Source organism: Equus asinus, chromosome 4 (assembly GCF_041296235.1).
Source record: "Equus asinus isolate D_3611 breed Donkey chromosome 4, EquAss-T2T_v2, whole genome shotgun sequence".
Classification (NCBI taxonomy): Eukaryota; Metazoa; Chordata; class Mammalia; order Perissodactyla; family Equidae; genus Equus; species Equus asinus.
The window spans coordinates 53,799,463-53,814,852 of NC_091793.1; the positions used below are offsets into that span (position 1 = coordinate 53,799,463).

The 15,390-nt window shown below is 40.6% G+C and overlaps 1 protein-coding gene across 22 annotated transcripts in view; it reads left to right on the plus strand.

The window, feature by feature from the left end:
• The first annotated feature begins 1,390 nt into the window (after positions 1-1,390).
• The window catches only part of OSBPL8 (oxysterol binding protein like 8), a 191,912-nt gene continuing 177,912 nt past the window's right edge, over positions 1,391-15,390 (plus strand). For 7 of the 22 annotated variants that reach the window (XM_070507285.1, XM_044747677.2, XM_044747702.2 and 4 more), the window contains exon 1: positions 1,428-1,824. The gene's annotated coding sequence lies outside the window, so the exon portion shown is untranslated. Of the gene's footprint in view, positions 1,825-15,390 lie in introns of all 22 variants that reach the window. The other 15 variants (XM_070507281.1, XM_070507298.1, XM_070507289.1 and 12 more) reach the window with 14 other exon arrangements.

Below are 15,390 nucleotides of genomic sequence, written 5' to 3' on the forward strand. Positions count from 1 at the left end.
TGAACTTAAAAAATGAAATTGATTTTTGAGTCAGTTCGAAAAATAATGCTCTAGAAAATAGGAGACAAGTTTCAATCTCTTGGCAAGGTCCAAAGTTACCAGCTTTGCTGAAACAGTGTCATTCATAGAATAAACTTCACTCCTATTAATTTGAACTACAAGTACAATCTCTGACTTCAGAACAGAACCTGTAGAATCTTTTCCTCATTGGAACACTAGCTCATTACAATATCTCATAGATTCCAAGAAGCATTGTTTTTCACATTGTAACAACTCTGAATTCAAGATGTGTCTTAAAAAAATCAGTGGCATGGCATAGTTTAGTTGGCAGTGTTCCTTTTCCTTCTTGGGTAACATGAGATAATGGTGAGTCTTAAAAGTCCATGATTTCTACGAAATATATTAATAATAAGGGTTATATAGGCCAAACTCTATTGCTTATTCATTTCAAAGCATCTGGCCTATCAGAATGCTTTTTGATGTCTTGTGAAGAAAATGTCATGAGGAGATGAGAATTTCTTAAGAAAAAACCTTAGTTCTGGGCTGGAAGGAAAAATGTTACAAACTGAGTTATTACGGAAAGCTTTCTCATGGGCTTTCATTGTTAGCAGGGTTTGACTGGTTTGCTTTTCGACCTCCCTTATTTCTGTATTGTAGACTTTCTTTCCGTAACTAGCATCCCCCACTTTTCCTCTCATCAACAGGGTTGGGCGGAGAGTCCTCAGACCACGGTTAAAAAGGAAGACAAAAGGTTATGTTCAAAAGCGAAGATACTTGAAAAAAATCAAAAATCAGGTTTTATTTTAAAAATGGGACGAATTGCCAAATTCCTGCGTGTCTGCTTAAACCGCCACCAACCTAACACATTGTAAAACTCCATGACTGTAAAACTGGCACGAAGGATCCTGAACATGACTAGGAATAAAGATAGTTTGCTAGGCTATTTTCATCCCAGCGTGATTGAAATGCACCATCCTTTCTTCAAAAATAAAAACCTCTAAAGCAGAAAACAGTGAATTAAATGCCACAATTAACGTGCCACTAGAAATAGGAACAAGTAGTTAAACTGCTTCCAGCCAGACACACGAGGCCTCCTTTCTCCTCTGTTGGACTGTCACTCCGGCGCGGCCCCGCTGGCGGCGTCCCCGCTCGGCCCTGAGTGGCGCCCGTCGCGCGGCCTCCCCCGACCGGGCAGGGGCCCTCACGCCCGGTCCCGGGTCTCGCCTCAGCGCGTCCCGGGGGCTGGCGGCGGTGGGCCGCCTTGGCTTGCGGAGGCGACGCCGGGCGGTCGCCCTCAGGCAGCACCTGGCGTTGACAGTTGCCCCGCGCCGCCCCGCCCGGCCTGCCTCCGGGAGGGAAGCTGCCCGGCCCCTCCGCGACGCCTCGTGACGGGAAGGGGGCGTGGCCGGCGCCCGCGGGCCGGGGGCGGGGCCGCCGGGGAGGGCGACGGCTGCCAGGGCCGGGCGGCGCGGGGTGGCCGAGAGGCGGCGGCGCTGCCGATGACAGCATTAGGTCGCGACGCGCTGCTGGCCGGGCGGCGGCGGTAGCGGAGCCCGAGCGGCCGCGGCGGTAGCTTTCGCCGCAGCGGTAGCGCCGCCGGTTCCCAGCAGACGGAGGGAGGGCGGGGACCGCGGGCCGCAGTCCCGCCCCCTCGCTGGCCGAGCCGGCAGCGCCTCCGCGGCTGCGAGACAGCGCCCTCGGTCCTGGCTGGCGCCCCAGCAGCCGCCGGCGACAGCGGCCGAGCGAAGTTGGGGTCCGGCCGGACGCGTGCAGGACTCCCCAGGAGCCGACCCCGCGCCTCGCCTCTCCGGGGGCTCCGCACCGGTGAGTGTGGCGGGGTTCCACGGACGACTGCACCCCCTCTTCCCTCGTTCTGAGCTCGGGCTGCGGGGACGCGTTCCTCTTGGCTTTGTCCCCTTTCGGAGCGGCGGCTTCTCGAGGCTAGCGGGGACGGAGTGCGCTGGGCCCGCCGGGGTGCGCCGGCGCCCGAGAGAGCCGCGGCGGCGCCGGGCTGCGCGCGTGGAACGCCCCGAGGGTCGCCTCCTCCCGAAGTTCGGGCGCCCGGCGGGTCGCGGGCAGCCCCCGCGCCCGGCAGCCTGGCGCTGTGTCACTGGTGCGGTGAAGGCGAGGCGCCCGTGTCCCTGTGGCGGCCCGAGGGGCTGCGCCGCGCACTGCAGAGCGCGCCCTTGAGAGCCGAGGGACGCGCCTCCACACCCCGGGTCCTGGGCCTGCTCGTCGTGTAGCAGGAAGCGGAGCCTCTGCTGCGCTCGCGGCGCTGAGCTGGTTTCCGAGCGCGCTCGTGGAGCGGAGTCGGGCCCCGGCAGCTTCAGGCGGAGCTGCCGCGGTTCGCGGAGCCGCCCACTCAAGGCGGCCGAGGGAAGCCGCAGGACGGGCAGTTTCCGCTCGGAGTGGTGTAGCACTCTTCTTTGTGGCAGGCATCTGCGTGGGGCAGCATACCCGGTTTCATTTTACTCAGTGCTGTCTGAAATGATAGGTACCTTGGGCTCCTATTTAAACAGATGGGAAGACTTACCCAACTGATGGTATCAGCGGGTTTGCGTTAAATAATTTAATGAAGTTTTTGCCTTCCTGATGCTGGAAGACTTAAATGACTTCTAAGGAGTTATGCTGAGTGTCTGGAAAGATTATTAGTTTTTATTAACCTCCCCTGAAATTTAGCCTCAAATTAGTGCCACTTTTGGTATTTTCAAATAATCATTTGAAAGTTTTTTTTTTTTTAACCTCCGTTCGGATTCCAAGGAGAGAGGAGAAACGTGGGCTTGTTAGCTTTTCTCCATCCCGTTAGGTGTCATTTACAGTTGATCATGCTGAGAGACTATGGTCAATTTCTATGCTTGCTAGAATCTCTTTTGCAGTGAAATTATTAAGATCATGCTAGTTTTATAAAACAGGTTGAGGAAGGAAGAGTAAGGGCATGTAATTTGTCCTCTATTAAAAGTACAACTAATTTCAAATGTTTGTTACCCCCTTTTTGATAGCAGCTATGTATGGAATGACTACAGTGTGCCTGTCCAAGTACTGGGAAAAGAATAGATGAAACGTAAGAACTACCTTTTAGGTCTTTAATTATGGAGATTAAGTTGCGGTCCAATTCCATGTGAACCATTTGAGCCGAAATACATTGTACACAGGTGCTTAGAAATACATGTTTAATTAGAAATGGTCATGGTTTATTTCTCTTTTGTTGAATCATATTGTATCTGTCATCTGTGAAAAGATGCTACTATACGTTTTCAGTTAGGATGTTGTTACAACTTTAGAGGCAATCAAATATGTTTCTTACAACACATTTATGGCACTTATGAATTTGGCAAACTAGTTTCTTAGTTCGTTTTTTAATTGAAAAACTTTAAAATATACTTTTGGGATAAATGTACAATTCTTTGTAATGAAGTTATGTGTTTGTGCTGATTTAAGAAAAAAGTGATAAAATTATGAATTTACAAAATCTGCATTACAAAACGATCTTTCTTGTTAAACAACAAATTGCAGAATTTCTTTAACTAATGAGTGCACTTAGTACATATAAATTTGATTTGGTTCGTAAATAATCCTTCAAGAGTAGGTTACTTGAATTGAAGCGTGAGTGACAAAATAAGGAATTGATACTTAGATGTAGTTTTCCAATATTTTTGGAAAATTCTTATCTTAATAGCAGCACTTGAAGTATTTTTAATATTCAAAGCTGAACACATTTATAGCAATGATCTTGGAGCACTGGGGGATTCAAAAGTAGAAGACATACGTTGTACCTTATGCTTGTGAGTATGGCCTACAGATTATCCAGAAATACAACTTGAATTAGAAAGCCTCTGAGTACTTCATTAATAAAGGTGGCTGAGTGCAGGGAGATTGATGGAGGTGCTTGATTGGAGCCATTGCCGCTGAAGTATAGTTTCCTTGTGGATAGGACACAAAGAGATGTCTGGACTGATGTTGTGTGAAGATTTCGTGTCAGTATGTGGGAAAGCCCTGAGAGATTTTAGATCTATCCTTCCTTCCACCTCGGTCCCCACCCCCTCATATATCCTCTCAAAGGCATGAAGTTGAAGGTCTCGTCTGCAAGGCATAGAAGGGATTTTTCCTCCCTGAAAAATGTTATTGAGTTTGCAAGGGAGAAAGCTTTGTTCAGAGGCTTTGGAGAGAAGGAATCCTTGTCCTGGAACAGCATACTCTTATACCTTATGTTCTTTTTCCCTTTGTTGAAGTTGCAGACACTGTAAGCTCTCCATAATAGCAAGAACCTTGTCTGTTTTACTCACCATTGACTCTCCAAGTACTTAGTAGTTATTGAATGAAAAACTGTAGTTGCAGATACATGAGTGGAGAACAAAGATGGAGTATGTGTTAATGAATTCCAAATTAAGTACAAGATGAGGTGAGAGAGGAAGAACGTTGGCTTGGGAGGAGGGAGCAGGTCATTTAATCTGGGAAACTTTCTTGGAGGAGGTGATTTTTGAGTTAGGTCTTGCTGAAAGCTTTATAACTGAAGATAAGCAGGTATTCTAAGGGGATAGGCAGCATGAACCAAAACATTTAAATTGTACTGGTAATCATGTCAGATTGAGCACAGGGAGTCTTTTTTGGTAACACTGTGAAGACTTTTTCTCCTCCCCTTAACAGCTGTTGCCTCTCTGAGATAAAAAAGATTGGTACCTTATAAGAGCTAAGACTTAGAGTACTTGAGTTTTGGAAGTGACAGTGGTACTGTGAAAGCAGGAGCATTGAACTGAGGGTCAGAAAATTTGAATTGGATTTCTCATTGCATCTTATACAAGCAAGTGCCCTTGGGCAAATCACTGGACGTCACTTTTCTCACTTGTAAAAAGTGGATAATAATCCTTATCCCACATGAGTTGGGAGAATGAAATCACATAATGAATATGGCAGTACCTACCTTAGTGTCTAACACATACGAGAACTTCAACAGAAATTATTTAAAACATTTCTTTGTCTTTAGACCTTTAAAAAATATTTTGGCATATTTATCATGAACTCTAATGTCTACTTGACCTTTGGGTACCCATGGTATTTACCTTTAAATTTATGAGTATCAAAATTTTAGATGCTTAGCTTTCTTTCAGTCAAGCACAATGTTTTCTCATACAAATGAGGCTTAATTGTGTTACTTCTTAATGTTACCACAAGGAATACTAGATGCCTCAAATTTTTGAAGCTTTACGTAAGGGATATGTGTGGCTGAAAGTCTGAGCCTTTAGGCTTTTCTTATCTACAGTCATCATTTTTGAAGAAATTGCCCTTGCCTATCATGCCATCTATTCATTGTGAAGAAACGGGATTTTCCTACTATTAAGGAAAAAAAAAAAAAACCCCAAAATATCCTCTGTGTTTAGTGGTCTGAGTGACTAAACCATGAAGGATCTCTGCCTGCTGTCCTTTATTTTAGAATTCAGTATTTTTTGAGCGGGCTGATAAGACTTCTGAATCATTTCTTATCTAAGCTTTTTGCTCCAGTAGCTATTTGTTCTTTTGTGAATCTCAAAATTTCATTATACTTTGTGGACTGTTTGTAGTGTTTATAATCCATGAAGCAGTCTATCCTTTGTATAATACTTGGAAAGGAATTTTATTATAAAAAGACCAAAAAGAGTCTTGAGTCTTCAAATGATAAAGAAGACTGTTATCCACCATCTTCTGTATTCACAAAGGATTGGAAAAAAAGAAAAACGGTTTTTGAGCTTGAAGACTCTTTTCGGATAAAAAGGGGAAACTTTTTGATTTAGTGTTATTAAAAACATGACAGATTCAGAGGAAGATTGTTACAGCTCCTGAAGGTGTCTTAGTAGGAGTGATTGGTCATAATAATAATAACTAATATGCTAAACTATGTGCCAGGTACTACTTTAGAAGTACTTGACGTATGTTATCACATTTAATCTTCACAGTGATCCCCCAAATCAGGCTGTTTTCTTGTCCTTTTTTAAACTTCAGGTACTGAGATTAACTAGTAGGTAATGGAGCCAGGATTTGAACTAACCCTGAGTCGCAGGGAGGCTAAGCAGCAGGGGATGGAGCCTACCAAAAAGATCTGAATTCAGGATTTAACCTGACCTCTGACTTCAGAGCCGGTCCTTTTAACCACCACTTTATACCGCCTTGTGTAGTTTATTTGCACTTGCCCCTTGTGACAGATCTTGACCTTTGTGATCTTTCTGAGTCTATTTTGACTGTATGATTTGGTGAAAATACACTTTGTAATAAGATGGCCTACAGCCTTGATTTTTCTTTTTCGTTTCATGTGCATTTGACTGACATGTTATTTTTTAAATCTTAAAATACTTGGAGTAAAGCAGATAATCCCTTATTGTTTATTCACTTGCCATTTTCTCACTAGGAAATTCCAGACTAAGCTGGAGATATAAGAACATAATGATACAGTATTTTAAGGTGACTTGTTACAATTTTTAAAATTTATACTTTTTTTTTAAGGAGTATCTTACTTTGATGCACAGAATTGGTATGGGTGGTTTTTTTGTAGGATATTTGAGGAACACAAATTTATGTAATTGAAGTTTATCCTATTGAAATTTCAGTTTCCATCATTAAAGTAACTTGTTTTTTGGTTGTCAAATGCCACATATTAGCAGGAGTAGTTTATCAGATTGCATAGTGTTTTACAAAGAAGGTTCAGGCCCCTGTGGAATTGGTGAAATCTGTGTAGGGACATTTTGGTGGGGTGGGAGCATGGTAGATCTGGGGAGAGAGCAGTCGAGTCTAAGTAACGTTATTACTGGGTAAGAGCAAGCAGGTGGGATGCCGTAGACGTGAGGGCACAGGTACATTGATCAAGTGAAGATAGGCTGAGGGACTTCTGAAGACTGGCTTTGCTTGCTGTATAATTTTGCCTATTGTTTTGACTATAATAATATTTAAGAGTAGCAGTCCAGAAGTAAAGAAAGGCAGTGCTCTGCAGCACAGTGGGGAGTTTGTAATAGTTCCTAGGCTGTTTTGCAAGATGTGGCTGCTTCATAAGTATTCCTCGGTGATCATGGGAGGACTCTCTTACTCCCTGTTGCTTTAGAAATCTAGAAAGGCAGAGTAGCACAGTCTCTGGAGCCAGACCGCTTAAGTTTAGAACTTGCACAGCCACTTGGTGGCTTATTGTCCTGGCCCCAGCTCTATGCTGACTTGAGGTGGCCGTAGGGGAAGAAAATGATGTACTTAGGTAGGGTGAGGCCCAGAGATACACCCCGTGAGTTTCTCGTGGTCCTTATGTGGTCTGAAAGAGATCTGGAAGTTCTCACATAGTCCTCGTGAGGGAAATAGAAGTTAACAGAGTGAGAGCCAGCAAGCCTGTCATGAGGCTACTCTTGAGAGGGGCCATGCAATAGGGGTTGTGGGGAGGGTGGCTGTGGCAGATCCAGCTCAGTGCCGACCAAAATTTATACTCCGTCTTGCTGTAGTATAGTTAACACTGGGAAGTGGTTGCTCAGCCAGGAAAACATTTCTGTCATTCTCTCCTCTACCCCCATCCTCCCTCCCTGTATGTAGGTGGGGCCATGTGAATGGAAATTACCGTGTTGTCGCTCCTGGGTTGAAGTGGCGGAAAAGCAGGTGTTCTTTCTCCATCTTCTCTTTTCCAGTCCAAGGACCAGATGCAGAGGCTGGGGTTCTTAGAGGATCCCAGAGCCATAAGATTGGAAGGATCTAGAGTCCTTAAATTACCACGTGGAAGAAAGCTGTGCACCAAGCAAGAGCACCCACAACAGATTGTAATTTAAATGAGAAATTTTAGTTGTGTGAGGTTACTGAAAATTTAGGGTTTATTTCTTAAGCAGCTAATGTTTCCTTAACTGTAGGCATGGGCTGCATAGAAGAGGTAGTTGAGGCCCTAGAATATCCACACCAGCAGGTGTGGCTGACGGGCGGCCAGCTTAGGAGATCTACTGGTTGCTGTTCCAACATACTTATCAGCATGTGCCATTAAGACTCTGTCAAACCTCAGAGGCCCATGAGCACCCAGAGCACAGGCTATGGGTCTATATTCATACCAATCAGAACACTCCCTGTGACCATGAAAGCTTTCCTCTATGCCCAGATACCATCATAAGAGTGAGGAGCAGAGAGAAACTATAAACATTTTTCTATAGACGTCTGAAGAGTTTCCTCAAAGCAGGGTTTCTCCAGCTTGGCACTCTTGACATTTTGGGCTGGATAATCCTTTGTTGTGAGTGGCTGTCCTGTGCATTGTAGGATGTATAGCAGCATCCCTGTCCTCTACCATTAGACGCCAGTAGCACCTCCCCTGATAGACCAAAATTGTCTCCAGACATTGCCAGATGTCCCCTGGGGCAGCAGTCAGCTCCTAGAGAACCACTGCCTTGAAAACTGAGTTAACCTGAAGTAAATTATTTTAAACTGAAAGGAACTTATCTTTAATTAAAGGACTTTTTCTCCTCTTAGGAGATAGGTGGAGTTCATGGGGAGGTTTTGTTTGTGAATATGCAACAAAGGAAGCCCTGTTGTTTTTATAAAACACACTAGTTTCTATTGAATGTTGATTCACACCTATTTATTTATCAATTTATAAATTTATCAATTTAGACATTGTCTTGATTTGCCATTTTTTCTTCCATTTTCCTTTTCCCTCTAAACTGTTAGCTACACTTTTTATTGTCGAGATAAACACATTCCCCCAAACCCCCGCAGCCCCAGCTGTCATGTTCATAGAGGTTCTCTCTACATGATGGAAAGCAGTAATTTTGATATTATGACTATGTAAGTATTATTTAATGCTGGACCAGGTTGTATGCTCAGATTATTATTTCTTTTCTACAGATCCTATTAAGCAGTCCCTAGGCCACTTGAAGAAAAATGTTGATAACATCAGTGTCCAATGGATTTTATTTTATTTATTTTATCAATTGCTCAAGATCTTGCCATTGAATTAAAAAAAATTTGACATGACTCCCTGTTTTCTTGGTATTTCTAATTGCCCCCTTTTCTTGTACCGTATGCCTTGGTCATAGTCTCCCCTTGCCCCCAGTTCTTCAGCATACTACCAGTTGTGTTGTGTTTCCTATTTATCTGGAATTGCCTATAATTCTGCCTCAACTTGGACTAGTTGCCTTTTAGGTCTCTTCCTGGAACTTTCACTGTACTCTTGAATTGATCTATTCTATTAAAGATCTTTGTTTTTTTCCTAAATTTACTTGATCTTTTTTCTGTAGTGCATCCTCAAGTAACTTCCTAAAAAAGGTGATTTGAAAGCAAACTTTATGAATTATTCTATATAATTGCAAATTATATAGGTTGCAAATAATTTTCCTTTAGAACTCTGAAAGCATTGCTCTGTTATCCTCTAGCATCCAGGGATGCTGACTGGAAGTCATAGGTCATCTAATTTGCTGTCCTTTTAAGGCATATTCTTTATTCTCTCTGAAAGCTATTAGGATCTTCTCTGTTTTCTTTCTGCTACAAAGTCATAATGAGGTGTGTAGGTTGTTTCTGTTTTGTTTTGGTTATTTGTTCTAAGCACTCAGTTGCTCTTATTGTCTGAATCAATTCCTCTTCAACTCTAGGACATTCCCTTCTGTTCTGTCTTTGGTATTTCCCCTCTTCACTTTCTTGTTTGCTGCTTTGCTCTTTAGTAGGCAGATGTTTTCTCTCTTGGATTGATCCTCCTTAGCTCATTTTTGCTTTCATATTTTGTGATTCTGTTTGTTCTGTGTTCAGGGAATTATTTTTTTTTCCTAATTTTTGGCTCCTTTTTGGGGGGGTAATCTGAATTTTCTTGTTCTCATTTCTTTTCCTACCATTTTTTCCCCTTATTTTATGTTGTGATACCGTCTCGAGTCTCACAAATATGTAAAGTAGATTTTTAAAAGATATCTTGTGTTTCCTCAATTATCTCCGTTTCCCCTCTGGTCAGTTTTATGTTTGTTTTTGTAGTCCTTGTTTTTCACGCTTGGTTTTCCTTATATGCCTGATGATTCTTGATTGTCCGTTAACATTTCAGAAAGAAGGACTGGGTTCCTTGTCTGGGTCTGCCCTCTCCCACCTGTTCCTTGGACTGTTTTCGCTATTAGGTTTTTCCTTGGAGTAGGAATTCTGGCTACAGCTCTTTGGGGGCAGGACAGTAGAGCGTGGGACTTCTCTATTGACAGGCATTGTTTTAGGGTAAGAGTGAGGGGAACTAGCTTCCAGGCTGTGGGCCCTCTAAATGCCAGATGGGAAGGGTTTATTTCTCTGTGCTGGCATCCCCACTTAGCTTTCCCTAGATAGTCATTCACTTTGTTTAGACAAAAGCTGACTGTCTTTCTGCCTGGGGGTAAGTGTCAGTTGTTTAGGTGCTACTTGGAGATGAGGGATGGGAAATGTAGTTGTCTCTCATACAGTCAGTTAAGTAATATTTAATTTTCCTGTTTTTAGCCCCACTAGTCCCACCCTTTGCTGTACCATTTGTTTTGCAATCATGCTTCTTTTGGGTCCTATCAGATGTATTGGTTCCCACCCTTTTGCATCACTCTTAAAGGATATAACGAGGCTGTGTTTCCTCTGCTTGTTATGTCAATCAGTCTCACATCTACTTTCATCTTCTGGAAATTTTTCCCTCTCTACTTCTATGACCAGTTTTAATTTCTTTGCTCTTATGGTTTTCTTTTTGTATAAATTGTTTTATTTCAATGGGATATGTGGAGTAACTGGAGGGGAAAGTTATATTTAGTCCACCATCTTCTATTGGAGTCCTTTTCCAGCTTCTTAAACAGAAGGTAGAGAACTGTTGAACTGTTTTTCTGTTAATGCAGGTTTATTCATAGGAATTGTGATCATGATACTGTGTTAAAATACAGTGATGTTCCAACACTATTGATTTGTATAGTTCTTTGTATCTTTATGCCAGTTGGTCCTAAAACTTGTACTCTTTTTGAATTCTTGTTTGCTTCTTAGTTTTTGTATTTCCTCTTAAGTTGTCATCTACCCCAGCTTGCACATGTCATTTATGATTCTCTTGCCATTTCTAGTTTTTTACTTGGAAACTGAATGCGACCTTTTAGAACTGTGGATAAAATAATAACTGTGCTCCAGAAAATGGCATATCACCTTTAAGCCCTTGTCTCTTGTGACATTTTGATTATTCAGAAGTCTTTGCTTATTTTCTGTTTCTCAACTGTGTCTGGACAGGTGGGGTGTTGTTCTTTTTCATTTACTTCTTGTCTGAGTTGTTATAGCTACTTTGGCTCATTAGGTATTGATATTTTTCCCTATAACTTTCTCTTCTCTTCTACCTTGTTGTCTTTAGTACTTCAAACGTTGAGCTTAGATTACCTGGCTAGTTCATCGGAGGCCTTAATTTTCATCTCCTTCTTTCATTTTGTACTCATAAAAACTTCCCAGCATGGTTTTATGCTTTGTTTAGCTTGTTTTAGTTCCCAGTTTCTTGGATCTTCAGGCTCCATATCGATTGACTCTAAATTATCCTGGGCAAATACATTTAAATTGATCTGTTTCTTTGGCCTCTCTTCTGTGATATTGCTGCGTTTCCCCATTAATCTTGTTCAGTTCTTTTCTCATGAGACTCTCTAGTTCTTTCTTCCACAGCTATAGTTTTGACTGCTGGAATGTGTGTCTTGTATGATTGGAGTTATAGTTCTCCTGCAATCAGAAATTTTCACAGTCCAGATTTAAAAAATGCCCACTGCTTTGAAGTTGAAATCCTCTCAGAAGGATTGTGATTTGGAAGGCTTAACCCCCTAGATTTGGCCTGATTATATAAGATATTGTAGAACCCACATGGTAAATACTTATTTGAAATTTAAAGTAGCTTAGAAAATAAACTGGCTCTTGTGCAGCTTCTTTATTTGCCTGATGTAGAGGAAGTCAAAGTTGTAAATATTCCCTGATGCAGTTGACATCTATTTACTGATTATTTTGTGAACTTTCTCTATGTTCTGTAAAACTCCTGATTTTAGAATCCGGAGATTCAATTAGATAGTGGTTAGATATGTCTCTTGCTTTATCTGTTTCATGTATTCTAAGCATTTTCCCTTTCAGATATCTGTCATGATTAATTTCCTTCTTGACAGACTCATTACAATATCTTTTTTTTTAAAGATTGGCACCTGAGCTAACAACTGTTGCCAATCTTCTTTTTTTTCCTGCTTTTTCTCCCCAAATACCCCCAGTACATAGTTGTATATATTTTTTTTAGTTGTGGGTCCTTCTAGTTGTGGCATGTGGGACGCCGCTTCAGCATGGCCTGGTGAGCGGTGCCATGTCTACGCCCAGGATCCGAACGAGCGAAACCTGGGGCCGCTGAAGTGGAGCGCATGAACCCGACCACTCAGCCACAGGGCTGGCCCCTCATTATAGTATCTTTTATTGCTTTTATTATGTTTATAGTTTTGGTACTTCTCCTCACTGTTCCTGAAATTTTAAAATAGAATCTTCAGCATTATATAGATAATAATTGGACTGTCTTCAAAAGTTTGATTATTTGGGAAATTATGGTTTTCATATCTTTATTTTCCCAAGAATTTATGCTTAGGATGTAGGAATTAAGAATATCCTGTCGTTATTGAGGAAAAATTCCTCTATGAAAACAGAAATCCATTTAAGAGGTTGATTGCTTAACATACTTAGTGTTTTAACTAGCAAGCTCTTGTTTATTTGGTTATCTTTTGGTGTTTCTTAATTTACAGTAGTAATAATTAGCCTCTTCAAACTCACAAGTTGAAATTAATCAGTGATACATTTTGTGGCTGTGAGACAAATTATGATTTTAATTAAATTCAGAATTCTTTCATTGTCATCGTATTGACCAGTTTTCTTGTAGGAACAGGCTTTTACTATAAGAATTATCTCATAGTTTCTCATTTTTGGTAGTCATTCTTAATTTAAGTATTAAAAATTGTGTTGGTTCTCATAGATCCTTTTTGAGTTGGCGTGCAGAAGTGTAATTATGTGTCTTGGTTACTTACACAATAAATTAAAGATGATGAGTACTTTAGTTGTGGTAATTTATACCTTGAATTCAAAACCCAGAAACATCTAGGCCAGAGTTGGGCACTCAGATACTCATTTTTCTTTCATGCCCAAGATAGAAAGCCATTACTTAGTCTGTATCAAAATAGGAGGAAATTGCTTTTGGGATTGAATAAGAAAGTCAGTAATACAATTCCTTGAGATTATCTTGAATTAACTTTAGATCTTGCATTTCAGTCTTTGATTCTTAATAAAGAACCCTCAGCTTAAGTATAGGTGTGAATTTTACTTGCAGGAAACTGGGTAACTCTTTTGGTTTATTATAACCAGTTACGTACTTAATAAATGAGAAGCACGTTCATTTTCTTCTAGTATCTTGATTTAAAACAAGGTTCATATTTTCCTTAGAAAAGAACTTTTAAGAAAACAGTGAAAATTTATGCAGAATGAGGTAGTTTTAGCTGTAATTTAAAATATGAACTTTAAAAACAGACTTAAAATCCAAGGGAGACATTCAATATATAATAGGACTAAATTATTAACATATGATTGCCAGTGTCATATTTGTAAGCACTGTCCTTAAGAAGCCTTGAGTAATTACTGTCTCAGAAACCCTCTTTGAGACCCTCTGTCACAGGCTTGTGCAACCCAGCATTACAAACACCAAGCGATTTAGTAAACAGACGCACTGGGAAAATAAGACACCTGCCAGAAGTATTGTCTTTCCTGTTAAGCAACTATGTGACCTTGGCAAACCACATAGTCTTTGTGGGTCTTAGTAAAATGGGGAGTTTAGAACAGATAGCCCGTAGGTTCTTTTGCGGATTCCTTGAAGATGTTAGGGACTAGAATTCCAGTCAGATAATATATTATGTAATATAACCCTTATATTAGCTCTGAAATAGATGGTTTTATTTACATTTTACAGATGGAATTATTCACGTTGTACAGACTGGGTGTTCAAGTAACATGCTCAGTCATGTAGCTTAAGTCATGTCTTAATCTGTAGTTTGTAGTAAATGTGCATTTGCATTATAGCATCTGTTATGCAGGAAATCAGAAGTCAGGGATCAGCCCTGTCTATGAGTTATGCCCAAAGTAGAAATGTGACCAGTTTTTAAATAAATGTACTAAAAGTTGCGTGTCTAAGAGAGGACTAGTGTGTTCAAAGTTAGCTAGAATTTATTTTAGTAATGTCATTGTTGTTCAAAAACACTTTTGGAACCATTCTTATGGCCTTTCTGTAGTGCCTTCAGCCTCATTCTTTTAACCTATATTTTACGGTGGCAAATGACATCTTTTGAGAATGGATTTGATATTTGGAAAAAGTGAGAAGTCATTCTGAACCGAGTCTCATACATAAAATTAGGGATCGAAATGAGGAATGCCATTTTTAGTAAAAATAAGCAGTGATCAAAGGGATGAAACCTATTATTTTTGTGTCATTGATAAAGTAGCTAAGAAAATAATTAGGAAAAAGGAGTTCCAAATTGTTTTGTGTGATGGCAACTTGAAATGGTTCCTAAAAATGTCTACTCTGAATGGAGATGACCTTCATTTGAATGTCAATTCTGCTTATATTAGTTAAAGTTTCCTTGTAAGATAGTTATACCTGTTAGTTCTCTGTTGGCCACTTAGGCCAGGGCTGTGGTGATTTAGCCTGTACTTCAGAGAACAAAAGAGTTGGTGAATGAATTGTACATGGCAGGTATTCTTTTCACTTTAAAGGAGATCAGAATCTATAAAACATTTATTTGCATAATAATTTAATTCTTGGTTATATTCATATTTATTATGTAATTTGTGCGTATCTGTGTTTAGGTTTAATTCAAGGCAGCTACCCCATCCTATTTTCTATCATGAACTAAAACCACCACTGTTGCTAAGCCTGAGTGTACTCTTTGATGCAGGTTTACATGTAAATTAATTTTTTTGCAAAAATTATCTTAGGCTACATTATAAACTTATATATTACTCAATGGCTTTTGGATACCAGTGCTGTAGTCCATGGTTGTAGATGATAAACAATAATCTGTGTGTATATGTTGTTGCTGAGGAACTTGTGATTGGAAGATGTCATTTTCTCTGAAGGTATTATTTTTCTTGATTTGAACTCCCAGATGATGGAGTTTAATGAAGATCCTTATTTGTTAAGTATTAAAGGATACTAAAAAATGCCTCTAGTCCCTTTTTAATAGTACTTTTCCTCTTGAGGTTTCAAAATAATTTAATGTGACAAGACTATTAATTGAACAGATATTTGAATGCAAGTCACTGTACAAGGGGCTGAAAATTCACTAGGAATTAGATAGGCATGTGACCTCTTTGAGCTTGTGTGTGTGGGAAGGATGGGTTTAGTTTAGAAAGTAAACTACTAATTGCACATTCACTGTGTAATCACCACTGTGGAAAGTGCTTAGATGA